This window comes from Tupaia chinensis, unplaced genomic scaffold (assembly GCF_000334495.1).
Source record: "Tupaia chinensis unplaced genomic scaffold, TupChi_1.0 Scaffold141036_1, whole genome shotgun sequence".
Classification (NCBI taxonomy): Eukaryota; Metazoa; Chordata; class Mammalia; order Scandentia; family Tupaiidae; genus Tupaia; species Tupaia belangeri.
The window spans coordinates 250,106-262,491 of NW_006200903.1; positions in this window are offsets into that span (position 1 = coordinate 250,106).

The following is a 12,386-nucleotide window of genomic DNA, read 5'->3' on the forward strand; positions in this document are numbered from 1 at the left end:
TCAACCGCGGTTAGCGTCCCAGACCCAGTGGCTTAAAACTCACGCCGGGTGCATGTGCGTGCGTGCCCAAGATCCTGAGAGGAGAATGGAGGAGAAGGGATTGCGGTGTGGCTATCCCTCTTGGGGGGTGATTTCTCGCTTTCTGTCTCTCTGTCTCTCTCTCTGGTGAGCACATGTGCCCTATAGCAAAAAACCTCTCCAAAAACAGAACAAAACTACAACAACAACAACAACAGTCTTGTGGAACTGAGCCCTGGATCTGTAGGATCTGACTCTGAACTCCAAGTGGGCAGTGTCATAAATGAGCTGAATTCTAGGTCACACAGCCAGCGTCTGCTAGAGAGTTGCGTGGTGTGAAAACCAGTTTAGTTTTTCTTCTTACCAAGCTGGAGATGAAGACCAGGTTTCATGAAGAGGACAGCAAGGGGAGGTGCCCTCCCCTCTGTGAAATCCACGTGGAGACCACGGCTCCGCCCGCCCCGTCCGCAGCATGGAGTTGATGGCACCCCCACCTGGGCTCAGAAACCATGCTTCCTAAGTTGGCCTGGAAGCTGGCACACTGCAGACCCTCTCTTCAGGCCCGATTTGGAAGGACCTCAGCCTGTCATCAGAACAGGGGACAGTCACATGTGAGGAGGACATGCCTGACACAGGGCTTGTTCTGTCCCTGCACCGATGTGGCAGTCCCTGCCCTCCAGAGTCCCTGAGGCTTCTATAATTTTCTCCTTTTGATGAGCAGATTCTCCAAGAATCAGCCCATTGGTCCCTAGTGGGCACTAGCATCTCTGTGCCAAGACTACATGTGTGGCGACCCCACCCCTTCTTGGAGAGATTCAAAATTGCTGAAAATAAAATCTTTTTAAATCTATTTTTTTTCCTTTTATGCTTTCATGCTGCAGCTTATCACATGGAAATCCTAGTGTTTTCAACACCAGAAGGTTCTCTCTTGGAATTAGTTTTCCCCTCGAAGAATATCTTAAAATATCTCATAGCAGTGCAAAACAGAAAAGTAGCCCCCAACACATAGCAATCGAGCATTTCCGTCTCCTATAAGAGACGAGCAGCAAATGGAGACACGCGTGCCCCGCTGCTTCCCTGGCGCAGTCCAGATGGGACACATGGAGGGTGGCCATTGCAGGGAAGAACCTCTTGCTTCCGAAGGAATCGTAGTTAAGGGCTGGCTTGTGAGTACTGCAAGGCCATGGGTCATGCATGTTCAGTGCACACTGCCCCCAGAATCCTGGTGGTTGTGTGATCATAGCACTCTCCAAGTAGGCAGGTTAGCCAAGCAGAACCAGAGTTAAACGGGGTGGCAGGGGGGCTCCCGGGTGCTGACGTTTAGCTAGCGGTGCCCTGACTGCAGCACTTGATCTCAAGATCCGATTTGGACGTCCAGTGCAGAGGGAGAACAAGTCCTGTGACAAGCATGTTCTTTCCGCAAGTCACTGCCCCTATGTCCTGCTGACAGCGTGGTCCTTTTGGACCGGGAGTGTGCTGACTCCCAAGTGGGCCTAGTGATTAAAGGAGCTGGATCCCACATGGCCGACCACAGCCTAAATCCCAGCTGGTAGTTTGAAAACCAGTCCAGGTGTGTGTGTGTGTGTGTGTGTGTGTGTGTGTGTGTGTACGTATGCCCCAAATCCTGACAGGATGGGAAAATGGAGGAGACGGGATTGTGGCATGACCATGTCCATTGTCGGGGGGGCGGGGGGGTCCTCTTCCTCTCTTGTCGGGGGGGAGGGGTGCTTTCTCCCTCTCCCTCTCCCTCTCTCTCTCCCTCTCTCTCTGTCTCTCTGGCAAGTGCATGCACCTTCTAACAATTAAAAAAAAAATAGACAAGTTTTCTTCATTTTTGTCACCGGAAGGAGTTCATGACACAGGCAGGGAAGGTATTCTTATTCAGAAAAGTTGAGTAAGTTGCTTAAAATCTTGTCTCTTCTACAGGGTAGGATGAAGCCCTTCCTGCTTCAGACCCCAGGAAGCTCTTTCTCTCAATAAACTCTTTTTTTCTCTTGAAAATAATAAAAACAAACAAACAAAAATAAATAAATAACTGAAGTATTGGGCTATTGGATGGCATGGAGCTTAAGACACTGAATTTCACACTATATGGTTTGAGTCCTGGACCCAGCAACTTGAAAATCACACTGAGAATGTCTGTGAGCATGCCCAACATCAGAGGGAACTAGAAGAGAAGGTACGGTGGCATGGCCATTCCCCTGGGAGTGTTTCCCGCCTTTCCTCTTTTTTTCCTCTCTTCTCTGCCTCTATCTGATGAGTGCACATGCCCTATAGCAAAAAAACATTAAAAAATTTAAAAATATGCGTTTTTGTTTGTTTACTATAGAAAGCATATGCTTCCTGGAGAGAGAGAGAGACAGAAAGAGAGAGAGAGAAAGGGAAAGTGAGAAATCACTCCCCAAGAGAGGATGGCCTTCTCCACAAGTTTTCTCAGGGGATTTTTTTGGCATCTATGCCATGTGCCTAGGACTTGAACCATAAAATCAGGCAGGTGGGTTCCAGCTGCCTTAACCTCCACTCCACCTGCTAGCCCAAAATCTGTGATAGTCTTGAAATCATGATTAAGTTTTCTTCTCAGGACTCACCAGTATTCAGTATACTGTACATTCTTTTATATTATTTATATTTTATTTTAATTTCCTTTAAACATTCAATTGCTATACATCACTACTGCTTGTGAGGTGAATTTACTAAACATGAATACACCTCACACCAGTACAATCAAAGGTACTACACACACTATCATCAACGGATAATCATCCATTTCTGTGTACTGTTAATGTCTTGCTGCCTGTTTTTCTCCTTGATTTCTTTCCTCACACTCTCCACCTTCTCTCACCCTCTTCCCACACTGTCTCCATTATCCGTAACCATTTTCCATGCTTCTATATCCTCTAACCTTTCAATTTCTGCCATAGAGTATGGATAGTATGTATTAGTGGAGACATACAATGTCTCTCTTTCATAGACTGGCTTGCTTCACTCAGCAGTAAATCTTCCATATTCATCCACTTTGTTCTTTTGTTTGTTGTCTATCTCTTCCAGTAGAATGGAACCCAGTATCAGCAAAAACTGTGTGTGAAGTATTTATGGCTATTTCCTAGCATCTAGATAGAACCTGGTACTTGGTAGCCATTGCATAAAAATATACTGTTACTTTTCTTGTTGTCATTGTCACCACAATCTTCAGGGAAGGCTTTCTGTGGAAAAGTCCTCTGAGCCCAGCTACAAAGGGTGAGGAGCAGTGAGCAGGGCCAAAGTAATGGGCAGAGAATTCCAGGCAGAGGGAGTGAAAGGCCCAGTGGCAGGAAGAGGACATGGGAGCAATCGGGGCAGAGGAAAGGCCAGCAGGGCTGGAGCAGGGCTGGAGCAGGGCTGGCAAGGCGCGTGGAGTCCAGTCTGTGCCTCTAGTGACACTCTCTGCACAGCAACTATCACGTGGCTGGGCCATAGCAGTGGAAGACCAGCTCGTCTCACTGCCCACAGACCTTGCGCTGTGACCAAATTTAACTTTTAAAAAAAGTTTCAAAGTATTTCTGCAGTGGTATAATGGGGCAGTAGGCCTGGAGTGCAGGAGGTGAAAGAATTTCTCAGAGGCAGAAATGTGAGCATGAGCAGTTCAGTTTATTAGCTCATGGGTGAGAGTGCTGGGGCGAGACCTGAGCAGGTTTGCACCTCGTAGCAGGGAGGGTCTCTTTTCAAAGCTTTAATCATAAGGGTAATGAAAACTCTGAAAGCTTGGGTCCGGATCTGAGGCTGGTCAAAACACAAACACTCTTTTGCTCATTTATTTCAGGAACAGATTTGTGGAGTGGAAATTATTTTTCTCCTCCTACATTTAATACACTGACGAGTCAGAACTCCCAGCTTTGCATGCACTTATTTTATATGTGGGTATCTGGGCCCATGCAATTTTATCGCATATACAAAGCATTTTCAAAAACAGTGTGGAAAATGTATACTAGGAAAAAAGTATGCACAACTCTCAAAATGTTTTGCACTGAAATAAACTCGTGATTGCTGTTTCCATGAACCTTTTGAAGTCCCCTCATATCGATTTCTTTGACTACCAAAGTGACAGTAGACAGCAGTTCCCACACACTGTGAGAGCTTTTTACTGAAATACACTATACACTTCAGAAAAGCTCCCATGTTATTAAAAGGCAGCGAGATCCATTTTCACAATGGAAAGGCGTTGTGCTACTAGCCCAGAACTCAAGACACAAAGAACCAGTAAAAGACGTTTTTATACTTCCGCCAGTCACTGTTCACGAAGGGTCGTTAAGCTGTATTGGCTTGAGAAAGGCCCTGTACTCAAACTCCTTATCACCAAACCAGGCCTTTCTTGGGAGTCTGCTTCCAGAACAATCTGGTGAGTCATGGCCCATCACAGCGGTGCTTCAGTCCATCACAGACTGCCCGCCCTTTCAACTTTCAGAACCCCCAGGCTGTAACCAACCTCTCTGTTTCTCTACCTCATTTCTCTCGCGTCCATTTCCTTACATCATCTTCTTTCCTTGTCCATAAAAGTTATCTGCCCACATGGCACCTTGGAGTTCCTTGGGACCCATCCTGGCGGTTGTCCAACGCACAAATCACTGTTCGCTCAGCTACACTCTGCTAAGGTAGGTTTTTCTTTTAATAGAGTAAATACAATCATAACTTCTAATGGACATAAAGCAGTTTTGTCATTTAAAAAATGTATTTATTCATATGTTTATTTTTGGTTTCTGCCATAAGTTATTGCACTGACAAAAGAGAGACAGAGACAGAGAGAGGGAAAAGTGAGAAAACATCCCCAAGGGAAGATGGCCATGCCACAATCCCTTCACCTCCATTCTCCTCCTGGGATTATGGGCATGCACACACATCTGCCTGGCACAATTGTCAAGCCTCCGGGTCCCAGACTCTAATGGCAACTAGCTATGTGGGAATTCAGCACCTTAACCACCACGCCACCTGCTGGCCCAAGTTTTGTCATTTTTAAAAATAGAAATGGAATCATATATTCTTTTCCGTGTATGGCGTCTGCTACTTGCTGTTATGTTGTGAGCAATGGTGTTTTTGCCTGGAGCTGTAGACTTTTAATAATGGTAGCATTCTACTCTGTGACTGTATTATGATGTATTGATCTGGCTATTGTTGCTAAGCATGTGGATAGGTTGAATTTGGTGCTATTTTAAATAGCACTACTATGATTTGTTTTAATAAATGTCGTTTGGTAAACATACGTGCACATTTCTATCGAGTACACACCGGGGATGCAATTTCTGCATGGTGAAGTAGACCTATTGGACGCATTAAACACTGGTGAGCGGTTTTCTGAATTGTTACGCGGACTTGCACCCTCCCCAGTAGCGTAGGGGGGTTTCCGTTGCCTCCCATCTTTGCCCACACTCAGCTTTTCAGTCTTTTTTGTTTTAGCAGTACCTCCTTGTAATTTCACTTTTCCATCTCCTTAAACATAGCCACACGCCTTTTGTATGTTTGTGTCCCATCTGAACATCTCCATTCATGAAGTACCTGTTCAAGTTGTCGATGGAAATAACTAAGCCCTGCAGAAATAATAATTAATGTGGTTTATTCTAAGCACAGGGTTAAGTAACCTAGGCCTAGAGAGAGACAGAAACGTTGTTGGGGGTGTTCGGATTCTGTGGTTCCTTTTATTCAGTTTTGAGAGAGACGAAGTTTATCAATCAGCAGAGTCTTTGTATTGGTCTGCTCCCAAAGTGCAGGACACCTGGAAGCAGAGACCTCTGAGTTACAGGTGGGTTTAGAAATTTTTAGGTTAGCAATTGGTTAAAGAAAAACTCAAATAGGGGCCAGCAGGTGCTGTGGTGGTTAAGGGCACTGGATTCCCACATGGTCGACTGTGGTTCGAGTCTCACATCTGGGGGTTTGCTTTCTCGCTTTCCCTTTGTCTCTCTTACTCTGTCACTCTCTGGTCAAATTAAAATAAATAAATACATAAATGAAAAGTTAAACGAAAAATAATTCTTTAAAAAAAAAAAAGGAAAAGAAAAACACAAATCTCCGTTCCTGAAAGAAATGAGCAAAAGAGTGTTTGTGTTTTGCATCAAGAGGTAAGAAGACTTACTACACATCATAAAACCACTATTCCAGGGACAGGGTGTAGCATCCCACTGCCAATGGACCGAAGCCGTCTGTTGATGTTCCTCGGCCTCTGCTAATGTTTGTAGGCCGACTCTCCAGGTCCTCCGTATTGGCAAGGATATGTGTAGGGCAGTGAGTAGGGTTAGGCAGAGGGATGAAGGATGACTACCCTCTTGCTCAGTATATTTATGTATCCCTACATCTTGCCCAATAAAAATGCATTCTTTGGGACCAGTAGTTGGCGTAATGGCTATGTCGCTGAACTCCCATGTAGTCAACCGCGGTTCGAGTCCTAGACCCGGTGGCTTAAACTCATACCAGGCGTGTGTGCGTGTGCCCAGGACTTCAAGAGGAGAATGGAGGAGAAGGGATTGCAGCATGGCCATTGCCCCGGGGCCGGGGGGGAGGGTGGATTTCCAGCTTTCTGTCTTTCTGTCTCTCTCTGTCTTTCTGGCAAGCACACGTGCCCTATAGCAAAAACTCTCTCCAAAAAAAAAAAAAAAATTGCATTCTTTTATTACCTTTGCATACTTTTACAAACAACCTCTCCATTAAAAAAGAAAACAAAAACAAAAACAATATCCAACCCTCCCGGACCATCTGGACTGATCAGACATGCCCAAGGTCAAACATACAGTGGCCCCAAAGGGCATTGGCTGGTTGCATAATCAAACAAGGGCATGGAAATCCTACAGCAGAGCTGACCTTCCAGCCTCTGGGCATCCTGAAAAAAACAGCCATGGAAATCGAACACTGGGGTCCTTTCACATCCCTGGCTCCTCCTGCTGCGCTGTGTGCCCCACGTGTCCCAGTGAGTCCACGTGCCCTGGAACCACAGGCGTGGTGGGCAAGTCCCAAAATTCTACGCTGCATGGGTCCAGGAGAGCACCTGTGCCGGCCTGGCCATTGCCTGACCCTCGTGTGTGACGGGTCAGTGTTTGCAGAACTAGAATCGTCGGTGAGGCCCTCCAGAATAGCAGGGGTGAGGCGTGTCTGCTATCTGGCCTCCCTCCTCTGTGGTTCAGACACTCCGCTGTCCAGCGCCTCAGCCTTTACCCCGATGGGGACTTGTCTTCTTAGTCACCAGTTTCAGTTTTCTGATTTATATACTATGCTTTTCAGTGTGTCCATGCATCTGTGTGTATCTTAGCTGTGAATGGCTCTTCCAACCATGTGTAAAGTAACAGTGGGTCCTTTGCGGTTTCTGCCTAAAACTTTGTTTGATATTAATTTTACAATGCCTGTCCTTTTGTAAAATTATTATTATTGTTATTTTTGTTTCAGAGTTATTTAATCTAACTTTCTATTTCTTTTTACAGGAGCTTTTTATAGAGACTAAATTAATAATTTTTTTTTAATTTGCCATGAAGCAAGTTACTCACTGGAGAGAGACAGAGAGAGAGGGAAAGTAAGAAAACCCCTCCACCCTCCATGGCGCCTGATTGCAGTGCAGTCCCTTCTCCTCCATTATTCCTCCCTTTTCAGGACTTTGGGTGCATAGGCAGGTGTGTCTGGGATGTTTTTCAGGTTGCCATGTCTGTGGCCTGAACTGCACCGTTGACCATGTGGGAGCCAGCAGCCCTGACCATTTTGAATAGAATACATGTGATGGTATTCAATAAGAGGATTTAAACACTCATTGCCATAATATTTTGTTAGTTTCTTTCTTTCTTTCTTTCTTTCTTTCTTTCTTTTTAAGAGAGATTTTTGCTATAGAGCATGTGCGCTTTCTGGAGAGACAGAGACAGACAGACAGAAAGCAAGAAATCACCCCCCGGGGGATGGCCATGCTGCAATCCCTTCTCCTCCAGTCTCTTCTCAGGATTTTGGGCACGCACGCACACAAACATGAGTTTTAAGCCACTGGATCTAGGACTTGAACTGTGGTTGACTACGTGGAAGTCCGGTGACATAATCATGACTCCATCCGCTGGTCCCAGTTTTTTCTAATCTTGTATATACATTCTCATCCTCCCCCACCCCAATTTTCCCTCCATCTTTTATTGTAAACACAATGCTTCATTGTCCACGCTGCTCTTCACTTGCAAGTTTTACCTAACCCGAAAAGCTGGATTTGGAAAACTCTTTTCTATGTTCAATTACCACTCCTGTTTCATTCACCTTCTTTTCTATTTGGAACAATTATTCAACTTGCATGATGTTAAAATTCTTCTAGGCACGTTATGCTACCTATTATCTTTCTCTTTATCCTTTTTTGGATGTTCTGAGTCTGTTTCTTAAGTTTTTTCTCTACAGGAACCAATTTCATTTTCTGTAGGAACAAATCTCTGCTTCTCGTCTCTGAAAGAAATTTTCGTTCAGCAAAAATATTAAGCGGGCCCTTTACTTACCTTCTTTAGTTGTCGAAAATAAATACATAAATGTGTATTTGGAGGGTGTCCCTCTCCGAGAGCCATGCATGCGTGGTGTAATCTGTTATAGCAGGTCCCCGATTTAAAGCGCTCCCCGTGTAATACCTGAAGGAGCTCTTCCTCCTGGCAGGCCCAGACATCCCCGCTCTCCTACGACTGCTGTTATCCCGGGGCTGTAGTCCTTGCAGAGTTCGCAGCTCGGTGTCTTCACATTAATCCTTAGTGATGTGTCACAGATTGTATTTCTACATTATTTTTATGTCTCGTCGCGTCTGCACAGATGAAGAGAACACTGCGATGCAGACCGTGAAACACAAATGAATTCAGCAATTTGCTTTCTTCTCGCGCCACGGCGGCACACAGAGCCGGGACAGGGTTTCGTTCTTCCCACTCTCATCTTCGTAATCTCAGAAGTCAGTTTTCCCAGATTTCAGATACCACAAACTGTCTCTTCGCGACTGCTGCCTCAATGCTGGAAAACCCTTTGCCCTTTGGGACCAGCAGATGGCGTAATGGTTACGTCCCTGGACTCCCACGTAGTCGACCATGGTTCGCGTCCCAGACCTGTGGCTTGAAACAGGCTGGGCTCATGTGCCTGGGTGCCCGAAATCCCGAGAGGAGAATGGAAGAGAAGGGATTGTGGCATGGCCAACCCCGTGGAGGGCGATTTCTTGCTTTCTGTATCTCTGTCTCTCTCTCTCTCTCTAGTGAGCACATGATCCCTATAGCAAAAATCTCTCAAAACAAAACAAAATAAAGAATCCTTTGGCTTGGGCATTTATCTCAGAGCAATGAAGACTTATGTTCACGGGAATATCCCGGGGCTGTAGTCCTTGCAGAGTTCGCAGCTCGGTGTCTTCACATTAATCCTTAGTGATGTGTCACAGATTGTATTTCTACATTTATTTTTATGTCTCGTCGCGTCTGCACAGATGAAGAGAACACTGCGATGCAGACCGTGAAACACAAATGAATTCAGCAATTTGCTTTCTTCTCGCGCCACGGCGGCACACAGAGCCGGGACAGGGTTTCGTTCTTCCCACTCTCATCTTCGTAATCTCAGAAGTCAGTTTTCCCAGATTTCAGATACCACAAACTGTCTCTTCGCGACTGCTGCCTCAATGCTGGAAAACCCTTTGCCCTTTGGGACCAGCAGATGGCGTAATGGTTACGTCCCTGGACTCCCACGTAGTCGACCATGGTTCGCGTCCCAGACCTGTGGCTTGAAACAGGCTGGGCTCATGTGCCTGGGTGCCCGAAATCCCGAGAGGAGAATGGAAGAGAAGGGATTGTGGCATGGCCAACCCCGTGGAGGGCGATTTCTTGCTTTCTGTATCTCTGTCTCTCTCTCTCTCTCTAGTGAGCACATGATCCCTATAGCAAAAATCTCTCAAAACAAAACAAAATAAAGAATCCTTTGGCTTGGGCATTTATCTCAGAGCAATGAAGACTTATGTTCACGGGAAAGCCTCTACTTTGAATTCATATTTTTAAAAATTTTCCAGGAAGTAAGTTACTCACTGGAGAGAGACAGAGAGCGAGGGAAAGTAAGAAAACCCCTGCACCCTCCATGGCACTTGATCGCTCTGCAATCCCTTCTCCTCCATTATTCCTCCTTCTCAGGGCACTGTCTTCATAATAGTAAGAAGCTGGGAGCGACCAGGTGCCACTCCACTGGCGAGGCTGGCTGAACTGTGGGCCTGGCCTGCTGGACCATGGCGCGATGCTCAGCAGTGAGAAGACAGGGTCTGTTCATGCCCTTGGTGAGGTCGGGGAGGCCCCGGAGTGGCACAGTGAGAAAAGACGACTGCACAGAGTTACAGGGTACAGACCGTCACCTACATACCGTGACGAGGTTTCTTTCTTTTTTGGAGAGGTTTTTGCTGTAGGGTGCATGTGTTCACCAGAGAGACAGAGAGAGAGAAAGCGAGAAATCGCCCCCCAGGGGGGATGGCCACACCGCAATCCCTTCTCCTCCATTCTCCTCTCGGAATCTTGGACACGCACGCACACGCGCCCCTCGTGAGTTTAAGCCACCAGGTCCAGGACTTGAACCGTAGTCAACTACATGGGAGTTTAGTGACATAGCTGTTATGCTAACTACTGGTCCCCTTCTTGGTGTTTTTGATCCCCATTTTCTTGACTACCCTAAATAAGTGCACCGAGTCACAGTGGAAACCAGCATAGTCCAGAGAGCATCTGATCTGATGGGATCCACACTACCAACTCTACCTTGGTACCTCATTTCACACACACACACACACACACACACACACTCACACACACACTCACACACTCGTTCACCCACAAACTCACTCACACACTCGTTCACCCACAAACTCACTCACACACTCACTCACACACTCACACACACACTCACACACACACTCTCACACACTCGCTCCCACTCACACACACTCACACACACACACACACACACACACACCCGCACCACACACACACACACACACACACACACGCAGACACATTTAAATTCAAGATAACAATTTAGGGGGCTGGCGAGTGGCATGGTAGTTAAGGCACTGGACTCCCACCTAGCTGACCCTGATTCGAGTCCCAGACCCGGCAGCTTGAAAATCATACTGGGTGCATGTGCATGCGTGACCAAAATCCTGAGAGGGGAGTGGCAGAGTGGCCGTTCCCCGGGTTGGGGGTGATTTCTCATGTTTCCTCTTTCCATCTCTCCGATGAGCACACACGTCTCACAGTGAAAGCCTAAAAACCAAATGGCCTTTTAGGAGCAAGCACGTGTCAGTGTGCTGGGCTTGAGGAGTGCGCGCTGCATGGCTGGACACAGGAGTTCCCCAAGTGCCCCATCCTCGAGTGGCTGGCTGAGCACTGGAGGCTGCACCCAGACCTGCCAGACTTGCTAAGAGGTCGACCCAGTCAACCTCGGCAGGGGAGCCGACAGGGAGGCTTGTCTGAGAAATGGGTTCCTGGGGAATCGGTTCTCAAAGAAGGGCTGCCGCCACCCTTCCTCCCACGGAGGTAAAGCCAGGTCGTCCCCTCCCGAGAAGGCCAGGGAAGTCAGGGCACTCAGATCCTCTGTCCGCTCTGCCCTGGAGGCCAAGACAGAATGGTTGCTGGAGGAATGTTCCAGCAGGGCAGGAGCCACGGCAAATCAGCGGGCCAGGAAGGAAATGCTCAGGGAGCCCTGGGGCCCCTTGCTTCTCCCTCTTGTCCCAAGAAGGAGGCGCCTGCACAAGGCCGAGGGTTTGGGTGTAAGGAGGGGCGACATGACCCACTCATTGCTGCTCCTGCTCAGCTCCATAGACTCTTGTGTGTGTGTGCGTGCACACATGTGTGTGCCTGTGCACGGGCACGCTCATACACTGTGTTACAGCAAAGGCTATGAAGACCAAAGTGTTGAACTTTGTTAAGAGGAAAGATTGGTAATGTTTTTAAGGCTGAAAGGATTGGAGATTGATTCTGCAGCGAGGGGAGAGCAGAGGACACAGCTGGGCCTTGCAGGAGGGCTGGAGGCCAGGGAGGAGGGGGCAGGGCTATAGTGAGTTCCTGGAAGAGGGCGCGAGACACCGTAGGGCTAGTCATGCTGCAATGCTTTTTTCTCTAATTTTTCATCCTGTCAGGATCACAGGCGTAGGCCCACTCAGCATGGTTGGTTTGTTTTTAAGCCAGTGGGACTGGGACTCAAACCCAAGTCCACTATAAGGGGTCTGGCTTCCACTGTGCAATCCCTAACTGAGGGGCCTGCCCCCACTGAGGGATGTCCACCTCAGGAGAGGGCTCTGTTTCACCCTGGGGACCCTCATCTCCAAGTCATTCTCCAGGCAGGGGACCCAGAGCCAGGTGGCAAGGGCTTGCACTCATTTTAACGAGTCTCATTCTTGCCAACCT